Source organism: Podarcis filfolensis (genome assembly GCF_964270895.1).
Source record: "Podarcis filfolensis genome assembly, chromosome: 6".
Lineage (NCBI taxonomy): Eukaryota > Metazoa > Chordata > Lepidosauria > Squamata > Lacertidae > Podarcis > Podarcis filfolensis.
In genome coordinates, this window is record NC_139609.1 from 26,505,151 (window position 1) to 26,528,762 (window position 23,612).

Here is a 23,612-nt window from a genome sequence, read left to right on the forward strand (position 1 = left end):
ATGGTAGCAAGAAGCAGCAGTAGTCAGGGAAACAAAAGTATGCAGAGCAACATTAAAAAAAAAAGGTTGTTCAAGTGACTATTTGATTGGCTGTGTCAAATGTGCTAATTTTAAGTGCATGCAAAAAATGAATTCGGCACTGCTCTAGTGAGCTCTACATAGGAACAAACAGCTCAGGACCACAATACCTGAAGGACCGCCTCTTTCCATATGAACCTACCCGGACCCTGAGATCATCTTCTGAGGCCCTTTTTCATGTGCCTCCTCCTCAAGAGGTCCAGAGGGTGGCAACATGACAACAGGCCTTCTCTGCAGTGGTTCCCCATCTGTGGAATGCTCTCCCCTGGGAAGTTCGCCTGGTGCCTTCATTATACACCTTTAGGTGCCAGGCAAATATGTTCCTTTTTAACCAGGCCTTGGGTTGATCTGATTTACATCCTATGCCCTTTTAAAATGTTTTTTTGGGGGGCTGGGCTATTGGGTTGTTGTTTTTATTTTTATTATGTATTTTGTGATTTCATATCTTGATTTTATTTTGTGGACCTCCCTGAGACCCCCAGGTATAGGGCGGTATATAAATTCAATAAAAAACAACAACAACAACAACAACGTAAAACAATGCATGGAAGCAAGATGAGCGCCGCACCCCATAGTCGCCTTTGACTGGACTTAACCATCCAGGGGTCCTATACCTTTACATAGGAACAGAAGGTTGTTGCTCAAAGTAGACCCATTAAAATAAATGATCCTCAGGCTGCAATCCTAGCTCCACTTACCTTGGAGTAAGCCCTACTGAATTCAATAGAATTTCTGACCAGACATGATTAGGATTGTTCTCTAAGTCAGTTGCGCCTGTTGATGAATAGGACTAGTACTGGACACAACCCATCAAACATTGCCTTATATTGAGTCAGACTATTGATCCATCTAGCTCAGCATCGTCTACACAGGCAAGCAATGACTCTCCGGGGTTTCTTCTCCTTCTCTCTCTAAAACCTATCAGATTAGTTTCACCCAGTGAATTCCAGCCTTAAAGCAGAACTAAATTCTAAATGCAACATACAAGCCACAACATCTGCAGGATCAATATAAACCAGAAATGATAAAGGCAGATCTCATTTTATTTTATTTTTTTAAAAGGCTTACAGCCAATGACTGCTCTCTTTTTGTGTGCAGTCTAGTACCAGGATTAGAAAGCATCCTTTGCAATAATCTTCTTGGAATCTGGTCTGTTGACAAACAACATTAATAAGCCACAAGGCAGTTTATCCAAATGAAAACATGTAAGAATCTGCAACAACGGCAGACATTCTACTTGCACAATGTTAGAAAACATGGAATTAAGAGGGATTTAAATATCTCACTGCTGCTATCTGATTACCCTTGTGAGATTTTAAGGACTGGGAATCGGCTCTCATTCAGACAAATAGTAGTTGACTGACATGATGTGTCGTGAATGTATTGTAGCTACTGCCATGTGTTTGTTTATTTGAATGGAAGAGATCAAGGCCCAAATCCAGCAGATAGTTAAGCGATGCTCATTGGTTTCAATGGGCTTAAGCATGCCTAACTCTGTTGGATTTAGGTCAAATAATTTGCACCAGAGAGAAGAGGATTCATTTGAAAGGGCGACTGTCAACTATCTTATTGAAGCCTAATCAATATGCTCTAATCTGTTGAGTGATGAGTTCTGCATTTCGAGAAGGAACAATTCGGGTTTTGATTTGTATTTACATTTTCTTATTAGTATGATTTATCTTCCACTTATTAATCTTCTTGTTGGTATTAATCTGTTTTGTAAGTAATGCGTGGTGTGCCCTTTAAAACATCCTCCCAGCTAATCTGTAAGGAGATCCCACATGGCCGTTAGCCATCTAACAGTGCCACTTTGGGCATGTCTGTTCAGAAGGAAGTTGCATTGTAAGCTGCCATGCTCATCTGAGAGAGCATGGGGCTCCTATTGTGAAGTTTGTGAGTTTGAGCACCACATTGGGCACAGCACTGTTTGGAAAGGGCCAAAGTTCAGCAGTAGAGCATATGCAATGCATGCAGAAAGTCCTTAGTACAATCTTCAGCAGGTAGGGCTAGGAGAGACCCTGGTGTGGAATACTGGAGAGCTGTTGACAATTCACTGTCAACAGAACTGAGCTAGCATAACCAATAGTTTGACCTCTTCAAGGCAGCTTCCTGTGCTCCTGTGTAAGCCTTTTTGGGTGCTTTGGGGGAGGGGGTGCACTGCGCATTTGGCTCCTCATGCCACCCTGCCAGCTCTGAGCTACTTTGTGAAACTGGGAGAGTCATCAGAGCAGAACAGGATTGGGAAACCTTTGACCTGCCAGATATTTCTGAACAACAACTGTCATCATCCCTGACTATTGGCCATTTAGTGGGGAAGGAGAGCTGAAAAAACTTTGTATCTGGCAACCAAAGTCCACCCCCCTTCATGATATATATCTTCACTCACCTCTTCTTCCTTGGTGAGGAGCGATGGCACCACTCTGTGGTTTGTCTCAGGTGCCAAAATGTATTGGGCCAGCCCAGCACAACACACAGATATATATATACACGTACGTACATGCATACATATATAAATATACACACAGTATACCAGTAGGGGGGAATTTTTTTTAAAATGCCGCTTCACGTGGACTAGAGACAGGGTACAAATATGTTTAAAATGAAGACATGAAAACTACTACTCTGCCTTTCAAAAGATGTTAATAAAAACTCCTACTGATGTTGGAAAAGCAGGGGTGTTGTCAAAGAATGGGTACCATTGTCCACCCTCCATTTCTCAGTGTAAGCCACACAATGACACCCTTGCGTTGCTCATTAAACCCCCACCAAAAGTTGCTGAGTTTTTTTTTTGTTTTTTAGGAAACCACCAGAACTGTTGAGCTTTTGAAGCTGTTTTGTCCGTCAGCATGTTGCCATACATCCAGGTTTCCCCTGACATTTTACCAGTTCGGCAAAATCCCCCCCCATGCCATTTTTGCACCTGAAAACCAGGACATTTCAGGAATTTTCCTGATGTATGGCAAGCCTACTTAAACCAGTGTGCCATATGGTGATGCTGAGGACATCATGAATTGGCTCACCACTATATTATCCTGTATAAAAAACAACCCTGCAACCCTACAATGGGAAAATCTGGCCATTTGATTCTACCTTATAGTGTCTCTATCAAATGGAGCAGAACATGCTTTTCTAATTGGGACGTTTCTGGTTATCACTTCGACAAACATCATTTTCTTCTTATTGTCCAAGGGAGATTGATAGTCCAATGGGAGAGCAGAGAGTATGGAGAGCTGACTTCCCATGGGTCCATTATGCCTTCATATCGATTCACCGAGCAATGGACGACACATCATAGATATTTCCCTGATGGAGTCAATCAGCAATTTTGCTTAAATAATCAATGCTTTGTGTTTTGTTTGGAGCAATCAGGCATCTACTTTTGGGTGCACTGAGCAGGCTGGGAGGAAAGCAAACGGAGAGCAATAGCTTCTCACGTGTCTATCGGTGATTAACCGTCCCCAGAGACACAATCATGTTGAAGATGTAATGTGTAACAGATTCTCCTCCTCTCCTCTGTTAGTCATCCACAATACAGTGGGGGTAGCGGTAGTGGAAACTAGGAATGAATGTTTGTCTCCAATGAAAAATAAAGGGAGAAAGCTGAAGCTACTTCTTAGACCGGATCAGAGTACAAAAATCAGCAGGGAGAGAGGAAGCATATATCAGTGAGGGATAGTTTCTCTTCCACCGGTTGGCTTGAATCTTCATAGCTAAGCCTACACCTCTTCACTGGCAGTAGATGCATACTCTCCAACATTTCTCCGATGAAAATAGAGACATCCTACCATACTTTCCAACATTTCTCCGATGAAAATAGAGACATCCTACCATACTTTCCAACATTTCTCTGATGAAAATAGAGACATCCTACCATACTTTCCAACATTTCTCCGATGAAAATAGGGGCATCCTAAGGGAAACCGGGACATTCCAGGATCAAATCAGAAACCGGGTCAGCTTCTGTAAATCCGGGACTGTCCCTGGAAAATAGGGACACTTGGAGGGACTGTAGAGGCATCTTCCAGATTGGAGAGATGGCAACATTCTAACTAGGCCTAGAAATATTTAATACGTTAGGCAACTCACATTTTCTTTTCACTCTGCTGTTCATTTTAAACACTTGGAGCCACTCGCAGGATGCTTTGAAACTGACTCCTAAGGTTTAGGCTTTGTGCTGGCACATCCAAAAAAAGAGGACTTTTTTCTTACCTAATGTTTCTGTGGAAGTAAGCATTGGGCCGGGGTTTTTTAAATGCAAATTGTATATGGAAGATTGCTATGAGGATTAAGTGGCATCTGACTCAGCGGTAGGGATGGGAGAGGAATTCAATCCAGTTTCGCTATTAAAGGTGAACCTATGCCATTCATGCTTTCAGAAACAATATGCAAAGTGAAGCACAGACATCCTCTGAAAGTCACACCTCTTTGAATTTTGCAATGCAGTTCTCCTGATAGGGAATGTGTACAAAAAAAGCATAGACTAGGATAAAGTGTGTATAAAAATGCATATCTTGGTGGAAAGAGCACACACAAATGCCGTATATTAGGGAAAATACACTTTGCAAAAATGTGCGCATTAGACATAATTTCATAAACACGTCCTATTGGGAGAACTTCACACTAAAATGCTGATGATTTTTCTGAGGACTTTGCCAGCTGATGTGGAAATGTGGGGAACTGAAAAATAAGAAACAGAGGGAAACTGAAATTAACAGATTTGTCCGTTGCTACTCAGCACATCTACAAATGCTACTCCAACAATTTAGCAGTGATTTATTTGCTTCCAGTAGCATTCCACCACCCACGACACACATGAAGCAGGATGCATTTTGCATTGCACTTAAACAGAAGGTCTTACAATCCCCTCCTTAAAAAAAAAACAACAACCCTGACAGCTGTCCTAAATGGAATTGCCATTGGAAATAAGACTGCATCCTGGTATGCAGTTTAACATGGAGGTGTGAATGGGAGTCCTATACAACTGAGCACACTTTCTTCTACAAAGTATTCGGTGTAGACCCATTCTGAAATAATTGCTACCCAAAGGGAATTCCAATTCTTTTTTCTTTTCTTTTCTTTTCTTTTCTTTCTTTTTTATTTTCATTAAACATTACAAACATCAAACACAACAAACAATCACAAACTATTTCTGTTACAAGCTTGTACAAATCAAAGTCCAGTGCTGTAACAAGGGAAGTGTCCACCCATGTAATGTTGTGAGTGCTCTTCTTTCATGCATATGGAAATTCATCTTATTGCAAGGATCCTGTGCCACACGTAGCAGCCAATTTTAAGTGGGGCCCCACATGGCCTCTCCACATAGGGGTTTGAGCAATCGGGAGATATGGAGTATATGTCCCTTATTTATGAAGAAGAACATAAACCAAACCTCAGATTTATCCCCTGCAGAGTTCTATTACACAGTTTGTGGTTAACTGCAGTTTCTGTTCTCTTGCTTCTAGCACACTGTGGTCTTGATGATGAGGACCGCAAACCCAAATGCATGATTGCCTAATACAAACTTCTTGATTTTGCTGCCTAAGCTGGCAGAAATCAAGATGTTGTCAAGTACCGGTATATGGGCAGGCTACCATATACATGTGCCCCCATCATGGTGGGCCTCATTGATACTGTTTGTTTTAGTACTAAAAATTGTGGGTTGTATGCAACTAAGCTTTACTTATAGCAGACCCAATGAAATTAATAGGCCTAAATTAGCCATGTCCATTAATTTCAAAGAGCCTATTTTGAGTAGGACATACATTGGATACATTCCTTTGTGTGTAACTGGAAACATGCTTAAAAGCCTACCTTGCCCTAAATTAACAGATTAATAACATTTACTATTTGGTCCTGTGCATCTCCAGCAAAGATGTGTATATTCAGGCCGTAAGTTCCTTCTCAAACTAGTATTTGTTTTTTAAAAAAGATAGTTTGCAGAATAACATAACCTCAATGGTTTGTGCGTGTCTCGCACAGTTTTGGAGGACACGGTAGAAATGCCTGAATAATGAGATGAACAAAGCATTTTAATTTTTTCTCCTTCTGTTTTCCTCCTCACAGATATCTCTAGGTTCAGTTCGAAGGAGATGGTTATCTTTTCCCCTTCAAAGTCCTTGTTTCCGAGTATTCAGAATGTTCTCCTTATCTCAGCCTGCCATTAAAGTCCCTGTGCCATGGTATTGTTAGAGATGGCTCCCTTGGGTCAACTGTGGGTGAATCACCATCTATGGCGTCATCCTTTTCTAAGCAAAAGAATAATTTACCCTTGTAATCAACAACCTGTTTACAGAGTTCTTCTGTTTGGCTTCGAATTTAAATGTATCTTTGTTCCATATTTTTATGCCGTTAGGCTACGCTCTTCAAATCTTTTGTCCTTGAAGCCAATGGGACTATTTGATGGCAAGTAGAGTAATGATAGCTCGCCCCCTCTCCGCTTCCACTGCAGTAACTGTTGAGTTGCGCACTACTTGAAAGAAGAAATAATATGAAACAAAGTTGGTGACATGGTCCTGTGAGCCGTTGACTCCAAGCCCAGCACGGACAAGCTCATTGGGTCAATTTGTGTATAATTTTCTTTAGGTAGAAGAGTCACTGTGAGATGGCATAGGAAGCCACCTTATACTGAGCCAGGCCATTGGTCCATCTAGCTCAGTCTATACTGACTGGTGGTGGCACTCTTGGATTTCAGAGGGAATGTCTTTCCTACTCTGGGGATTCTTGGGATTGAACTAGGGAGTGTCTACATTCAGAGCATGAGCTCTTCGGCTTAGCTATTGCCCATCCCCTAACCTCCCTCAATATTCATACAGCAAAATAATCTTGTGATAGAATGGCTGAATGTTGCATAACATTCACAACAAGTCAGAAAGAAGCTAAGTTAGATGCCTTCTCTCTGACACATTAATTTTGCCAGGTCTGGCTCTAGGTTCTGGGGTCCCTTGATCATCCTCCCCTGGGGCAACACCCCTTAACAATAACTCAGATCTTGGCTGATATGGCAACCCCATCTTGTACATAATAAAAAACTATGAAATTTTGGTTGTTTTAAAAATTGTTGGGGTAAATTTGCCTACTTTGTATAACTCAGCTACAAAGGATTCCTTCTGGTTTACTGTGTAAATGATGGGGAGATTATATGGATAATGTCAGAACTTGGGATCTTCTACACAGCGTACAGGCCACTGACAAATAACCTCTCTTTTCCCGTTCTCTGAGAAACTTCAGACAACGGCAACAAAGCACAAAATGGTGCTTGCAACCTACCAGCTGAAACCTATGCTAAACACGGAACCTTTGATGGCATGTGTTTGGAATGATAAACCAATACATATTTCTTTAGCTGATGTTGATATTATTGACAGGGTGTCACCCCTGTGGAGAAAGGGAAGCTATCTTATTCCACAAAGCTGAGTAGCATATTGTAATTTAACAAAGTGCCAAAATATCACTCATATTAAGATTGTAGGATGCTCATTCCTGAAGCGTTTGCACTCAGCTTGGGCTGTTGAAACGGAATATGTTCTGGCTCACATGCTATTATTAACGCCTCAGTAAAGCATACCTTACGTAACTTACATTCATTCCATTTCAGTGTAAAGAAAATGTCAAAACAATGGTTTTAAAAAGTCATCGATTGCATATCATTAAAAAGAAAAGGTGATGTGAATGAGTACCAGTCATGTTCACTCAACTGATTTCCCTTCCTGACCACAGAAGAACAGATGAACTTCATTTTCCATCAGAATTCTCTGACATCCCAAGTTGGTGAAAGGAAGCATAGTTGTGAGTGCACTTCACAACTGCATGTCCCTGCATGTCAGGGACTGGCTGGGTGATGAGGAGTGGTGGGAGGCAACAGTTGTGGAACCCCCTAGGGAAGCCTCAGAGGAGAAAGGCTCAGAGCCAGGGGAGTGGTGGTGGGACACTGAGGACACATCAGAGGGGGAAGGAGGGGAGGAATGGTCGGATGCTGAAGAGGCAACAGGCTTTAGCAAGCAAGAAGAGCCAGGTGCAGAAAGCGTTTCAGACTCAGAAGATGAAGCAGAAGTATCCCAGGATTTTGCCATTCCTGCTGTACTTAAGCACCTCTCCCCTCTTGTCTCTAAGGTCACAGGGAGCTGTTCTGCTGTAGCAGAGCAAAGAGCACAGATTCTCTCCCGGCATAGTTTAGATCTGCTTGGGAAGGAGGAGCTGAGGAGGAGGAGACTTAGGGGAAAGTAGAGGGTGGAGACCTTCAGTCCTGGCAACTGTTTCATAGAGGCCAGTCCTGTTTGGAGGCATTTCTGCCTTATATTCAGTTTCCTTGAATAAAGAGTTAACTTTTCTGCTTGTCTCTGCGTCTTGAGTGCTGACCTGTATCTGAACCAGCCCTGACATAGTAGTGGCACTGTTGCTGGGGACATGAACATGACTGGGCAATGCTAATAGGGAGAAGTTCTGAAACACATGCTTCCTAGGGTGTGTAACTGCAGGGAAGGGCTTTTTGATGGCTTCTGTGTGAGGGCTATAAAATATGTGCTGAAGGCTGGTATCAAATGCCAGTGATAAGGCTGCACTGGATGAGATTTAGAGGTATTGGAAATAATGAACCACAAGTTTCTGCTGGTACTGCTACATAGGCTGAGATGGCCACCTACACAGCACAGGAAAGAGGGCAGTGATTTGCATAACATTTGCATATGCTAATTTATATGTATATGTGCCATGCATCTCACCATAGTGGCCAGTTGCACTGCGTTTTCACTCAGTCTGCTGTTCAAGTGCTCGCTTCAACTTCAACCCCCACCCGCACGTTTCCTTCCGATAGGTCTTAATCTTTAAACTGGACCTCAGCATCACAGCCCTTCTAAATTAGGGAAGCTTGAGGAAGTTGATCTTTTGAAATTTGGATACCAGCTGATCTGAACCACACACATGAAAGTGGCGATCGGAACAGAGTTATCCTTCAGATTTGGCGCTTTGCTGAATGTTGCAACACAGTCTTCAGTTCACAAACTGTGCTAAAATGCTTTTTTTAAAAAAATACATTGTTGTGGTTAAATAAGATCTGCATTTGTGAGAATATGCATTAAAAAAATATGACTCTAAATATATATTTCAATACATTGCAAATGCTTTGTCATTTTCAATTACAGACAAATGTGAATAGACTGACGAATGAACACTGATGAATGAACAAGTCAGCCTAGACCAGAGATACACAGCTGAACCTGTCCCTTCCTGGAGAACTGCCCTCCATAAAGTAAGACCCGCAGCCACCTTAGAGCTACCCTGCAATCACAGCCAGGGCTGGGTTTAGGTCTGATGAGGTCCTAAGCTACTGAAGGTAATGGGGCCCTTTAGATGTCCAGCTGTCCTTTGTCAACAACAAATTGTTGCTGTTTTTTTGTGTTGAATATATGCTATATGGTAATTTATGGACCTAATAGGTATCTAAAGCCATTTGCACATAACAAAATATGTATTTTATCAAAGTAATTGTTGAACTGAAATACAATTATGAAGAAGTCTATTAATAGTGAAATACAATTAAGAAGAAGTATATTGGGGGGCGGGGGCAAGAGTGTGGAGCCCTAAGCCAAGTTACAGGGAACCAGGCAGAGGGCCTTCTTGGTAGTGGCACCCGCCCTGTGGAACGCCCTCCCACCAGATGTCAAAGAGAGCAACAACTACCAGACTTTTAGAAGACATCTGAAGGCTGCCCTGTTTAGGGAAGCTTTTAATGTTTGATGCATTACTGTATTTTAATATTTTGTTGGAAGCTGCCCAGAGTGGCTGGGGAAGCCCAGCCTATTATTATTATTATTATTATTATTATTATTATTATTATTACTACTACTACTACTACTATTATTATTATTATTATTATTATTGCTTGTTTAGCTTATATGTAAATCCGGCACTAACCACAGCCTTTAGATTAAAGTCATCTGTCACACCTGTGCAATCTTTGAGCACCCCAAAATGGATGGATGTAAAAATGGAAAATGCACAGTGTTATCAAAGAGGAAACCCGTGTGCCTTGTGCGTTGAGGGTGCATTGGAACGGAGCCACAGTGAGTCTGGCTTCTGATCCTTCCTGCTTCCCTGGTGAACTCCTCCTCTCTGTGTCTGTCTGCCACAAGACCTCGGGCTGACAAAACTTTGTAATCACTGCGATGGATAAGGAAGCAAATATTTGCAGGAGGAGTGCTCTGAATGGGATTGCAGGTGACAAGATTGAAGTAGTTTTAAAAAAAACAACCAACAGAGAAACTGAGATTACAGTTGCAGAGAGATGCTAGATAAGAGTCTGGCTAAGAGCTTTGGCAGAGTCTGGACAGAAAGAAGAGCTTGGATCTTGGGGGAAAAGCAATAGAGGTTTGAACTTCATAATGAATGAAAAGCAAACAGCCAATTTTCCATGCCAGGAAGAATCCTAGTAAGTACAGCAATAAAATTAGAAAACATTCCCACCCCCACCCACCCACCCCGCCACTCTTATGTAGGTGCTTTAGTTTTCTGGGTGCTGGTATATTTATTTGAGTCCACAAAACATCAACAATAAAGAACAATTTTTTAAAAAATCCCTGAGTGAAAATATTAAAAAGAATTTCATATATGCGAATTAAAGGCAACATCATATATAAAAACAATTAAAAACAACATCATATGCAAACAAACAAACAAACCAATTTCTTTCTTATTTTTGAAATAATTTTTATTTGAGTTTACAAGTATTAAGATATAACAATCCAACTATACACATCCACAGTTAAAGATTCCTCCAAACCTCTGGACTTCCACCTTCCCTTTCATGGGTTCTATTGTTAACCTTTTCTACTGCATATTTTTCAATAGTCCATATTTTATATCACTCCATTGTCTCCATAATACTTGCTACATTACAAGTGTTATTGCAATCCTGCCAATGTTTTTTATCTGCTTACATAAACAAAGCAATTTCAAATCCAACAAACCCAAATATAGATTGGGATAAAGGTCTCCAGTAAAAAGGCTTGAGGAAAAAAGAAGGTTTTCAATATGTGTTGAAAGGCAATATAGATAGTGCCTCAATGTGTATGTCATTATGAATAAATGAAATTGATAACGTGCTTGGGAATCTATGTGGTATAGCACACAGAGATGCCTGAATCCCAGCACAAAGCTATACTAGGGGTGCCAACTTGAATAAAATATTGGGGTGGGAGGGGTGGGCAGGTAATCCCTGTACCATTTGAATGGCAATGTCCATCAACTGGGAGGGGGGGCAGCCCCCTCAAATATTTTATTGGGGCAAAGACCCCTCAGCCCCTAGTAGTTGGCTCCTAACTTTATTTATTATTTTTTAAATTTCTATACCACTTTATATTTTTAATAAAAATCTCAAAGCGGTTTACAGCATATTAAATCAATAAAACAATAGCTGGGCGATGTTCCTCTGGCCTCATGAGGAGCCTCTTTAGTAGGGCTGGTGAGTGTGGGCCTCGCCCCCTAGGCCAGGTGGAAAGGGCCTTGCGGGGAGCGGCCTTCACGCCTCACAGCTGGGCGATGTACAGTGTAGTCTCTTCAGAAATAAAACAGACTCATTTTGGAACGAAAATGGTCTAGACCCATTTGATTGATACAAAACTTTTCTTGCAGTACAGTGGTACCTCAGGTTAAGTACTTAATTCGTTCTGGAGGTCTGTTCTTAACCTGAAACTGTTCTTAACTTGAGGTACCACTTTAGCTAATGGGGCCTCCTGCTGCCACTGCGCCGCCGGAGCACGATTTCTGTTCTCATCCTGAAGCAAAGTTCTTAACCCGAGGTACTATTTCTGGGTTAGCGGAGTCTGTAACCTGAAGCGTATGTAACCCAAGGTACCACTGTACTTTCTTTAAAACAGAACAGCAACATCAAAGACACATCCAAATGATTCCATAAAACATATGCTTATCCAAGCATAGATTCAGCATCTTCAGGGTGGTGGTCCTTCAAGGTGGAAAGCAACCCCATCTAAGGTTGGTTGTTAACCTCCATCCAAAGCTGCTATCCTTAACCACAGTGCCTCCATCTTTTCTGGATTATGTTTTGGCTCACCCAGACCATAACCACCTCCAGGTGTCAGTTCAGAACTTCAACAGCCTCCTTGGAGAAGGTGAGAAAGAGCTGTAGGGTTGAATGTCATCCTACTACTGATGACATTTCTGTCATAAATCTCTGGGTGACCTCCCCCAGTGGCTTCAAGCTAAAAGCATGGCAGACAGGGTAGAACCCAGAGGCACCCCAGATGCAAGTGTCTAAGGCATGGATCAGCAAACTAAGGCCAGGGGGGCAGATCTGGCCCAATTGCCTTCTGGATCCAGCCTGCAGGAATCACCGTGTGGATTGGCGTAGGGATAATGATCGTTCAGGTGGCGCCATTTCCCCCCTCCCTCACACACACCGCAGCAGTGCCTCCTCCCTCTCTCCTCCTGGCTTCTCCCTGCCCTGCCTAGAGGAGGAAAGGGGCTGGGCTTTGTTGAGCCGCAGTTGGCTGGGCACCATTTTAAGCGGCCCCTCTCCAGAGCCAGCCCTTTTGCACCGCTCATCGTCCCGCTCATCGTCCGGGGCTCGTCTGCTGCTGTGGAGAAGGGAGGAGAGAGTTGTGTGTGGGGGGGGTTGTTTTCTTCAAAATATAGTCCAGCCCCCCACAAGGTCCGAGGGACATTGGACCAGCTCCCTGTGGGAAAAGTTTGTTGACCCCTGGTCTAAGGGCTGGAACAGAAGTCCTCCTTCTGAGACAGATTCTCCGGAAAAGACTGGTGCAAGCACAACACCTTGCCTTCTATTGCTACGTGTTGCTGTTGCACCCATCATTGTTTCTCCAAAAACACAGCACTGAAAAAGTTAAAAAATAATAATGCCTTTATTGCTGTTGCTTTAGCAGGGGTTGCTCAGTGGCACCACAACAAATGAGAACGTTCCTTCCACGCTGTTGCTAAGTAAGAATTAAATTAGTGTTTAACAAAGCACTGCAAAATTTCTCATATGGTGTTGTTAACTCAAAATTAATCAAGGACAAGAGGCAGGTCATAACACAGTTCATATAGCTAGCAACCAAAAAAAGAGGAGGGGGAGTAGGAAAGAGGGCACCCTAACATTTAATGAAGGAGCGCAAAATTTATCAGATGACATTTGGAGACTAACAATTAACTGAGTGCCACAAAATGGTTTGTAACGTGGGCCATAGAGCTAGCTAATGGCATGCTGGGCTGGGCTGGGGGGGGGGAATTGAGAATTATTTGCAAGGAGGCATTTTTTGCAATGCTTGTAGAACAGACTCTGTTATTGATCAAGTATCTTTCATTCACAGGAGTGGTATCACGAGAAAGAGCAAAGCCATGCTGCACCGCTACACAGCTGCAGAGCAGGCCAGATTAGGCCTACGGGGCCAGCTATCTATCACCATTCTGGTAGATACTACGACTGTGGAAAGTGCACTGCAATCTAGCCTGCAGGGGAACTCAAGAGACTTCATGCCTCTTCCACAGAAGTATGGAAGGCATAGGAAGCAGCCTTATATTTATTATTATTTATTGAAGTTGGACCATTGGGCCATTTACTTAAGCATTGTCTCTGCTGATTGCTGCTGCTCTCCAGGGTTTCAGGCAGTAGCTATCTAAGGTTTCAGACGGGTCTCTCCCAGGGTTGCACCTGGGACCGTCTGTATGCAAAATAATAATAATAATAATAATAATAATAATAATAATAATAATAATACTTTGCATACCACCCTATATCTGCAGGTCTCAAGGCGGTTCACAAGATAAAATCACAATATTAAAACATAAAATACATAATGAATATAAAAACCAAGAACAACTCAATAACCCCCCCATCTCCAACACATTTTAAAAGGGACATTGGCTGTGAATCATCCAAAGGCCTGATTTTTGCCTGACGCCTAAAGGTCTATAATGAAGGCAGCAGCTGAACCTCTGGGGAGGGCATTCCACAAACGGGGAGCCACTGCAGAAAAGGCTCATTCTCGTGTTGCCACCCTCCAGACCTCTTGTGGAGGAGGCACACGAGGAAGGGCCTCAGATGATGATCTCAGCAGCCCCTCCAAGTGTCCCTATTTTCCAGGGACGTTCCTGATTTAGTAACGCCACGCCGGTTTCTGATTTGATCCCAGAATGTCCCGTGTTTCCTTAGGACACCCCTATTTTCATTGGAGAAATGTCGGAGGGCATGGAGTTATCCGACCCCCGAGCCGTCTGAAGGCAATCCTGTATGGGGATTTTACATTGGTACCTCAGGTTACATACGCTTCAGGTTACAGACTCCGCTAACCCAGAAATAGTGCTTCAGGTTAAGAACTTTGCTTCAGGATGAGAACAGAAATCATGCTCTGGCGGTGCAGCGGCAGCAGGAGGCCCCATTAGCTAAAGGTGCTTCAGGTTAAGAGCAGTTTCAGGTTAAGAACGGACCTCCGGAACGAATTAAGTACTTAACCCGAGGTACCACTGTATTATGTTTTTTATATATATCTTGGAAGCTGCCCAGAGTGGTTGGGGCAACCCAGTAAGATGTGTGGGGTACAAATAGTAAAATTATCACTATGGAAAGGGACATCCCTATTTTCATCGGAGAAATGTTGGAGGGTATGTCTCAGGCTCCAAGTAGGTTCATAGGGAGCAAGGTGGTCCTTGACGTATTGCGGTCCTAAGCAATACTCCATCACTGAGTTATGGCCCTAGCAGTAGAAGGGAGGTAGCCTCCTACTTTATCAGCTAACATGGGAAACTGATAACAGCAGAAAGGGGATAGTAAGCTAAGCATCAAGCGAGAAAGCCCACTCTTATTCTCAAGTTAGTAAATATATTTGTTACAGACAGTGACTCAGATCCAGAAAAAATCCACTTCCAATGCAACTTGCAGCCCAGGGGAAGGTTTCTCTAATGTAAGCTGACAAGTCTGGTTGCGAGCGCTGAACAAAATGCACTTGTGAGTAAGTGAAAACATGCTCAGCACTCGAAGAGAGGGTTTGTGGCTCAGTGGCTTCTATAGTTTCTAGGATCATGAGGAAAGTTGCAAAGTTCAGAAGGTTTGTGCGATGCTGAGCGATGTACGTGTCAAACAATTAGTCTAAGATATAGAGGAAAATAATGCATAATAGCCGTGAAAAATGTTATATTTAGGCAGAATGTAGATTGATGCCACCGAAAGCTCTTTAGGGTGTGGAATAATGAAGACAAATACTTGATGGATGCATTTTCTACTCTTATTTACATAACGTGGATTCAATATACTTACAATATATTTGCATCAGAAACATATCTATATATTCAGCCAATGGGAAAGAATAACAGGGTTTTACCAACATGCTTATACATTAATAATATTACTTGGCAATCTGATGTTTCAAGACCCAGGGTGAACTACTTATTAAAAACCCATATACAGCTATCTGTCTTTATCTTTCTTTTCTGTGTGGGTCATAATGGCTCTGATTGTTTTCAAAATTACATTTGGACAGGATATGACTGTTACATGAGAACTCTCCAACCAATATCATTTCCCTCACTCGTAAAATACATTATACTGCTGGGTGCACTGAGCCAAATCATTAATGAAGGAAGATTTAACCTAACCTTTGTGCTTCTGACCAGTCATTATTATAGCAAACTAACATTTTAGAAAATGTTTTTAAGAAGTGAAACTGACATGATTATGAATATTGATATTAAGTTCACTTAATTTTTCAGCTGTCTCCTGGCATTTGTGTTCTTAATGGTTTGGCTTTTATAGGCAGTGAGGTTTCTGAGCACCAAAAAGAGAGAGAAAGAAATGCTTCCAATTCAAAATGGTTCTGTAAACTCACACGGCACTAACAGATTGATTTTATAAGATCAATTTGTTTTTAAAAAAATTCTTTGTTTTCGTTTTTTTGTTATAAAAAAACCTGACTCATAAAAAGAAGGTATAATACATGGAATTGTTTTCCCTTTGTAAGCTGATGTTCACAATGCTTTCTGGAAATATGGAGGAGATCCTTCTCTTCCAAGCACGACAGATCCCTGTTGAAGATTCACAAGGGAGAGACCTAAGCTCTGGGAAACCCTTTGACTGCCAGGGTCTTAATGACTGATGTTTTAAAACTTTCAGACATCATGGATGTTTAATATGCATAAAATTTCATATTTAAGTGCATCAACGTTTGGGGGAAAAAACTTATGTAAAGGTTTGCATTTGCAAGGAAAGATTTGCACGAGAGGTTTCACTCTGGCAAATGCAGCAGAAAAGGTTAGATGTCTCCACTCCAGTCTTTAGGCTAACCGATGACTCATCCCAGAAACTCAAGCTCCTGATCTCTCACAGCAAGAAGGTGAAACCTGAGAACACAGAGTCTTTGTCAGGGATGGATCCCACAGCCATAGCAGTAGAAGCTCAACTGTGATGATGAACAAGCAAGTTGCTTAGCATCTCTCTCTCTCTGCGACCGGAGAGTAGAAAGTTTTTGGACTGAATTAAGGACTTGAAAGAAGACAAACGACATTGCTTACTTTTTTAAGAGTAACATGTTTCTTTGTATTTTTGTAACGTTTATTTGTAACTATTTTGAGACTTTCCAGTAAAGCTTTGAAACCCATTCTTGTGGTAAAGAGCGAATTCATTTCTACTCTGCACATGGTTCAGATCAGGTTCAGATGCAGCAACCTGCCTGCAATTTAAAGAAGGGGGAAGGGGCTATGACTTAGTGGCAGAGCATGTACTTTGTATTGTGTTCAACCCCTAGCATCCCCAGGTAGGGCTCAGAAAGACTTCTGCATGAGATTCAGCAGTGCAGCAATACCAAGATAGATGGACCAATGGATATTACTTGGTGACATGATTTATGAAGTTGGTTGGTGACTCTATCGGCTTCTGTTCCTGACTGAGTTGGGATTTGAACCCAGGTCTCTCAGATCCAAATCTGAAGGATTGCTCCTAAATCTGAGGCTTTGTAGTTAACATCCCTCAAGGTTAGGCTTCCATTTTAGAAAGAGGATCTTGAAACTAGAACAAAATGCATATAATTTCCAATAGGTACCACTAATTCACATGCTCAGTGTGGCGCCATTAAGCTAAACACAACCTAAATGCAGCTAAATCCTCTTTTCTGAAATGCTATTTCCAAGAGAGAAATCCAGAAGATCAGGGTTCCCTTCTTGCTATGCACTTGCTGTCCTTTACATCTGCCAATCACCATAGCTGGAAATATCAAAACCAGATTTTTAGAGCCGAGTCAAATATTTGCAATGAGCTTTGAATTCAAGAAATGTCATTCATTCACAGAGTGCAAACTGAACTGGAAAATTGCCTTTCAATTATCATACAGCACCCTAGAAGCTTACCAGAGAGGCCTTTGTCACTCCGCTATGAGTGAATTCACTATTTGATATGTGTGAATTCACAACTCGTTGGGCAAGAGGTACCATGGAAGTTTATGAGTCTCCCTCTGGGTGACTGCAATTTTGCAAGGATGGCAGAAGGGCAATTGTTTCACTTGTATACTAGCTTCTGATTCCAAAAACAACAGTCTCTTGGGGGATACCAGGAGGGCAGAGCCCAGGGCAAAACTTGGCAAGCCAACCATGGAGCCTGGGATAATTTAGTGTATGAATAGCCAACATGGTGCCTGACATGCTCTTGGATCACAACTCTCACCATCTTTTCCATTGGCCATTCTGGCTGTGACTGATGAGATCCGTAGTCCAACAACAGCTGAAAGGCACCACATTGACCACCCCTGATCTAGTGGGGCCGGGGCGGCATTAGAATAGAAACCAGTGAGCCAGAGGGGGAGATAGACATTGTGCATCAGCAGAAGACACAATGAGCTTGAGATTATTCATCTTTAGCAGCAACGTTTAATTGGCTTCTTTTCTCTCTTCTCTCTTTTTGCACTGATGGGAAAAAACCCCAAAGCTGCAATGAGTTTGAGCTTCTGTGTTAACACTGCAAAACAAAAAAATTCTGAAGAAACAAACAAGCAAACAAGTCAGGCAAGTCAGCAGAATGTAGACTGATTGACTATCCTAATGGTTCCCGCAGACAAAGCAAAGACTATCAGCTGTTTTAGAGCGAGGCATGAAATGTTCCACCACAGGGAGCTACTTCTTAATTGAGATTTCCCCGCCACTTTCTGGTCATTCTGAAAACCAGGAGCCACCAGCCTTTGTCCTGCATTCCAGAGTCCCACAAACCCTTCCCCTTCTATAGAGGAGGTAGGGAGTTTTGGCATGTCAGTCGTCATGAAGTGGGCATTGCATAACTCATTTATATAACTTGTAGCTGGTTTCCTGGATGCCGCAGACGTGTTAACAAAGTGCCGGCTTCTATTTTTTGCTTCGGCACAAATACATTCCTTGATTCGAGTAGACAAGAAACCAGCTGAAGTAGTCTGATCACACGTCGTCGTAGGTATGTTAAAGTAATGTCGACAGCTTGTTTTCTTGCTAACCTGCTTCAATTTTGGAGTGTTAGAACTGCAAAACTATCTGTGTAGATACATGATTTATAGCAGAGGAGCTGTGGGACCAGTGTTGCTCAAATTTCTCATAGCTGAGTTACGTCTCCTGCCCTGCCAGGGTGCTGTCACACTTCCGTCTTCCCTTGGTGTTGATATTGTTCAGCCATGCATTTCTCACTGAAAATACAAACTACTGTATGTTCCTCCTGAGCAACTGCATTCTTTTTGTTTTCTATTCATGAAGGGGGAAATAATATTGTGGAGTGTGCACATTTATGAGTGCTTTACCCCTCAAGTGGAGTGTGTGTGTGTGTGTGTGTTTCAAACAAATATAAAACCCCAGTGATGTTGCAGGTATTGTAAACAAGCGGCCCATGGGGGTCATTTAACCAGCCCATGGACCCCTGCTGCCCACTCGGTTGACTCCCGTGCACCGCGCTAAACCGTCACAGAGCAGAGAGGGGATCTCCTTCCACGATGTTGGTCGGCTTCCCATTGGCTGCAGGAAGCTCCTGCAGCCAATGGGAAGCTGGGCACGCCTGCTCCGCACCGGAAGGAGTGCCGGAAATAGCATTTGTGCATGCATGTGTGTGTGTGTGTGTGTGTGTGTGTGTGGGCACTCTGGCCCACCGCAGCATCTGCGGGACCATGAACCAGCCCAAGCCACAAAAACTTTGCCAACTCCTGCTCTAGTGCTATTGTTTTCCCTGGGGTGGAAGACTGGTGACCTCAACTTCATTCTCTATTTCCACGGCTGCTTTCTTCGCTTTCTGCTTTCATAGACACTATGCAATCTAGATACTATGCAATCAGAACAGGGTTAGAACTAGGATACCATTAGCAAAAACACTTGTTGCTGTTGGAAGCATCCTGAAGTAAACTTGGAAGTACAACTGCCATCTGTAAATGGCACGAGGATGGGTAAGGCTAGTGTGGCCCATTTCGCCAACTCAGAATGTTATGTCCTCCTTCCCTTGTGAAGTTAATTCCATCAAAGAAGTTGCAGAGGGACGCAATGTTCCTCTGCATTATGTTCCCTCTGCATTGCATTGCAAGGGGTTGGACTGAATAACACTTGGGATCACTTCCAGGGTTTTTATTTATTTTGAAGCAGCCTGGAAGTTTAAAAAAGAAAGGAAGAAAACAGCCAGAAGAGGACTAGGCTCTCTCTCTTATGTGCTAGTATTTTGCTCAGGAGGGATTTCTTCACCTGGGTGTATTCCACTTCTGATCTGAGGAGCTACAGTCAGCTCGACCATGCAGGATGCTCACTCTTCTGCCTGCTTAGTAAAGGGACCCCTGACCATTAGTCGTGACCAACTCTGGGGTTGCGGCGCTCATCTCACTTTATTGGCCGAGGGAGCCGGCGTACAGCTGAGTCATGTGGCCAGCATGACTAAGCCGCTTCTGGCGAACCAGAGCAGCGCATGGAAACGCCATTTACCTTCCCGCCGGAGTGGTACCTATTTATCTACTTGCACTTTGATGTGCCTTCAAACTGCTAGGTTGGCAGGAGCTGGGACCGAGCAACGGGAGCTCACTCCGTCACAGGGATTCGAACTGCTGACCTTCTGATTGGCAAGTCCCAGGCTCTGTGGTTTAACCCACAGCGCCACCCGCATCCCTCTGCCTGCTTAGGCCAGGCCTAAATGCTTAGCCTTTGGGTGGAGAGAAATCCAGCGATGTATTGGAATGCAGGTACAAACTCCTCTTCCTCTTTTTAGTCTTCTATTTCTGTTAGGTGGTCTGAGCGGTCCCTTTCCTTCCCTAAAACAGATGTTCGCTTCACTTTGTGCAAGATTCATAATCAAATAGGCATTATCTGACCTTTCAAGAGATTGTTTCTGGAAACCTAGAGCAGTGGGAGATGCTGTTACCCCTAGATGAAGAGGCATTGTAAGTAATGCAGTAAACGTGTTCCCTTGTTTAAATAGGAATCTGCTCAGAATTAATAAATACAACTCTCTGGCTTGCACAGCGAAGGCACTCAAAATGGAACCTGGCTGCTGCCTTTTCCAAGCGCTCGCCTTAACGTGTGCAGCGCAGAAAGTGGGAAAGCTCAGAAATCTTTTCATTTGAACTCTTTCCAATTGCATTCAGCAGGATACTGGGAGACCACTTTCATGTGTTAATTATTTCTGCCCTGATTGCCTGGCAACACATAGCAGCGGAGAGGCAAGATCACACTTTGCTGTTTGTTAAAGCTTCCAGTGGAACAGCAGAAAGAAGCTGGAGTGCAGAAGCCTCACCTGGAGAAAAAGAGCATATAAAGACAAGGGAAGAGAAAAGCGGTTCTATGTTTAGAGCAATTAAAAAAAGAAAGAAAACCCGTGCAATGGTACCACATGTTCAAGCCCCAGTCGGAACTATTTTTTTATATAATAATCTGCATCACCAATTTCAACAGCATGGAATTAGGTTCTCTGTTATGCAGTTAACAGAAGGACAATCATGCCGCTATTGGTGAGATGCTGATGTCTGCTGGGGGAGTCTTTACTGCCTCATCGTCACTTGCCTCCACCCGTCCCCAGTTTATGAAGCATGCAGCAGGCAGAAATTCACTAGGTGCATCTTTTCTTTTTTTGTGCATCTCCGTGCTATGTCCAGTGAATTTCCACCTGTCACACATGCAGCTGGACATAACACAGAGCACTGTTGGTAACAAAATGGCATCACCTCTCCAAGAATCTGTTTTGAGGCTGTGGTCTAAACCACAGAGCCTAGGGCTTGCCGATCAGAAGGTCGGCAGTTCAAATCCCTGCGATGGGCTGAGCTCCCGTTGTTTGGTCCCTGCTCCTGCCAAACTAGCAGTTCAAAAGCATGTCAAAGTGCAAGTAGATAAATATGTACAGCTCCAGCGGGAAGGTAAACAGCGTTTCCATGCGCTGCTCTGGTTCGCAGAAGCGGCTTAGTCATGCTGGCCACATGACCCGGAAGCTGTATGCTGACTCCCTTGGCCAATAAAGAGAGATGAGCGCCGCAACCCCAGAGTTGGCCACGACTGGACCTAATGGTCAGGGGCCCCTTTACCTTTACACGTGCAGAAGGTTTCTTTGTGTTTCTTTGCCAACTTTTTAGCTCTCCCCTGTAGTTCTGCATTTAACACCAGCTTGCTGTGCATGCTGGTGTGGATTTCATTTGGCACATCTTAGCTGCTCTTCAAGGCACAAAAGTATTTTTTCCGGGTTAGTTGGAAACTTTATATCAAAATCAGGGATGGGGAACACGTGGCCTTCCAATGACTCAAACTCCCATCAGTGTCAGCCAGTGGGAAGATGGGAACTGTAGTCTTTTAACATCTGGAGGACTGCAGGTTCCTCATCCCTGATCTCTGCAAAATGGTTTTCTATATACAAGGATGCTGCTTTTTTGTTCTAAGAGAATAAAAGATTGCACAGAATCATTAAGGTGTAGTTCATTTTTAACTAATATCTGTTAGCATGAAAGATACTGAGTCTCCTTACATGGAATACACAGATAGTGAACTTTTAAGACTGCAACGCCAGGGATATTTTTGTCAGGGATAATAAGTCCCACTGAGCTGATTCTTGGTAAAAGTGCTTCTGATAGGATTGCATGAGAGTAGTGGACTTAAATGCTTTTGGAGCGGGGACACTTACATATCATGTTCATTTGCAACAGAGCCCAAGGCAGCAAACTTTTTATTGCTACAAGAAGCCTGTGTGCTGCCTTGAACTCTGTGGCATGGACCACGAGGGTCATCTAGTCCAATTCCTTGGAGTGCAGAAATCTTCCTCCCAACGGGGCTCAAACTCACAACCCAGAGGTTAAGAGTCTCATGCTCTACTGACTGAGCTATCCCACTGGGGAGAACAGAAGTAGACTAATAGAATTACAGAGTTAGAAGAGACCCTGAGGACGATCTAGTCCAACCGCCTACCATGTAGGAATATGCAGCTGTCCCTTCTGGGAATGGAATCTGTGACTTTGGCACTATTAGCACCATGCTATAAGTGCCCCCCCCAAAAAAAAAATCAGCTCCAAGGCACCATCACTAGTTTTCCTCTGGCAAAAGTTTGGAGGCCTTTGCTTTAATTTTTAGGTGAACCACCACAAATTCCCAAGCCAAACCTGACAAGCTGTGTTTAATCTTAACTATGTTTTTGTTTTGTTTTGTTGAAAACAACAACAAAGCAACATCAAACCATAGTTTAAGAAGCTGGATTGTTTTATTGGTTAGTCATATTTAAGATGGACCACAGTTAGAATTCTGATGTAATGCTAAACTGTGGTTAGCTCCAAACGGAAGCTTCTGATATCTTTGTGGCTCCACCAGAGTAGGAAAGATAAGAAGTGCATGTAATGGTTTTTAACATCCAATGTGAATCGGGACAATGTCTCATCCTCTGAAATATGGGATAGTGATACTGATTGACCTTACAGGGTTGTTGTAAGGATTACCATGACAGCACGTGCAAAATGCTTTGAACACTTGAAATGCGCCATATAAATGCTAAGTAGTACTGTATATTTATAACTCCTAATTGGAATGAGGGCAACAGAGGGGAAGAGCCGACCACGGCAATCAGTTTGCTCAACTTCTGCGCCTTCATCTCCTTCTCCTCCCCCAATCCATCTCACTGAAGCCTGGATTAATACAAATTGAATTTGGAATTAATCACAGAATTGTAATTGCAAGAACTCCTAAGAAAGCATCAAGCAATCACTTCTTCTTTTTTGTACAAGCTGTCATCTGATGTTATGAAGAGACTGTTGAATGGCCTTTTTGTCTATTTTACCACTGAGCGAAATAATAAATAAATAAATAAATAAATAAATAAATAAATAAATAAATAAATAAAGCAAGCAAGCAAGCAAACAAGCAAGCCATTTTTTTTAAAAAAAATCAAGTGCCTTTAAAAAAGTGAATACACCCACACACTGCAGATTGTCTTTGTGATTCGAGACTTGGTAGTTGTTCAGGTAAAATCCACTTTCTCCCCTCCCCACCCTCCTCTACCTTTGGCATCCTGTGTATTAGGTTGTGTATGGAAGACACAGCAAAATATATTTTTTTAAAAAAACAACAACAACCACAGTATGGTTTTTAGA

At 42.7% G+C, this 23,612-nt stretch overlaps 2 long non-coding RNA genes across 2 annotated transcripts in view; both read left to right on the forward strand.

The window, feature by feature from the left end:
• Window positions 1–13,462, forward strand: part of LOC310765623 — a 47,885-nt gene extending 34,423 nt beyond the window's left edge. Inside the window, exons 2-3 of the long non-coding RNA XR_014549686.1 lie at window positions 9,216–9,322; window positions 13,398–13,462. This is a non-coding gene — a long non-coding RNA (uncharacterized lncRNA). The remainder of the gene's footprint in view (window positions 1–9,215; window positions 9,323–13,397) is intronic.
• LOC310765611 overlaps window positions 1–23,612 on the forward strand; it is a 377,156-nt gene that overhangs the window by 79,700 nt on the left and 273,844 nt on the right. The gene's annotated exons all lie outside the window — the stretch shown is intronic.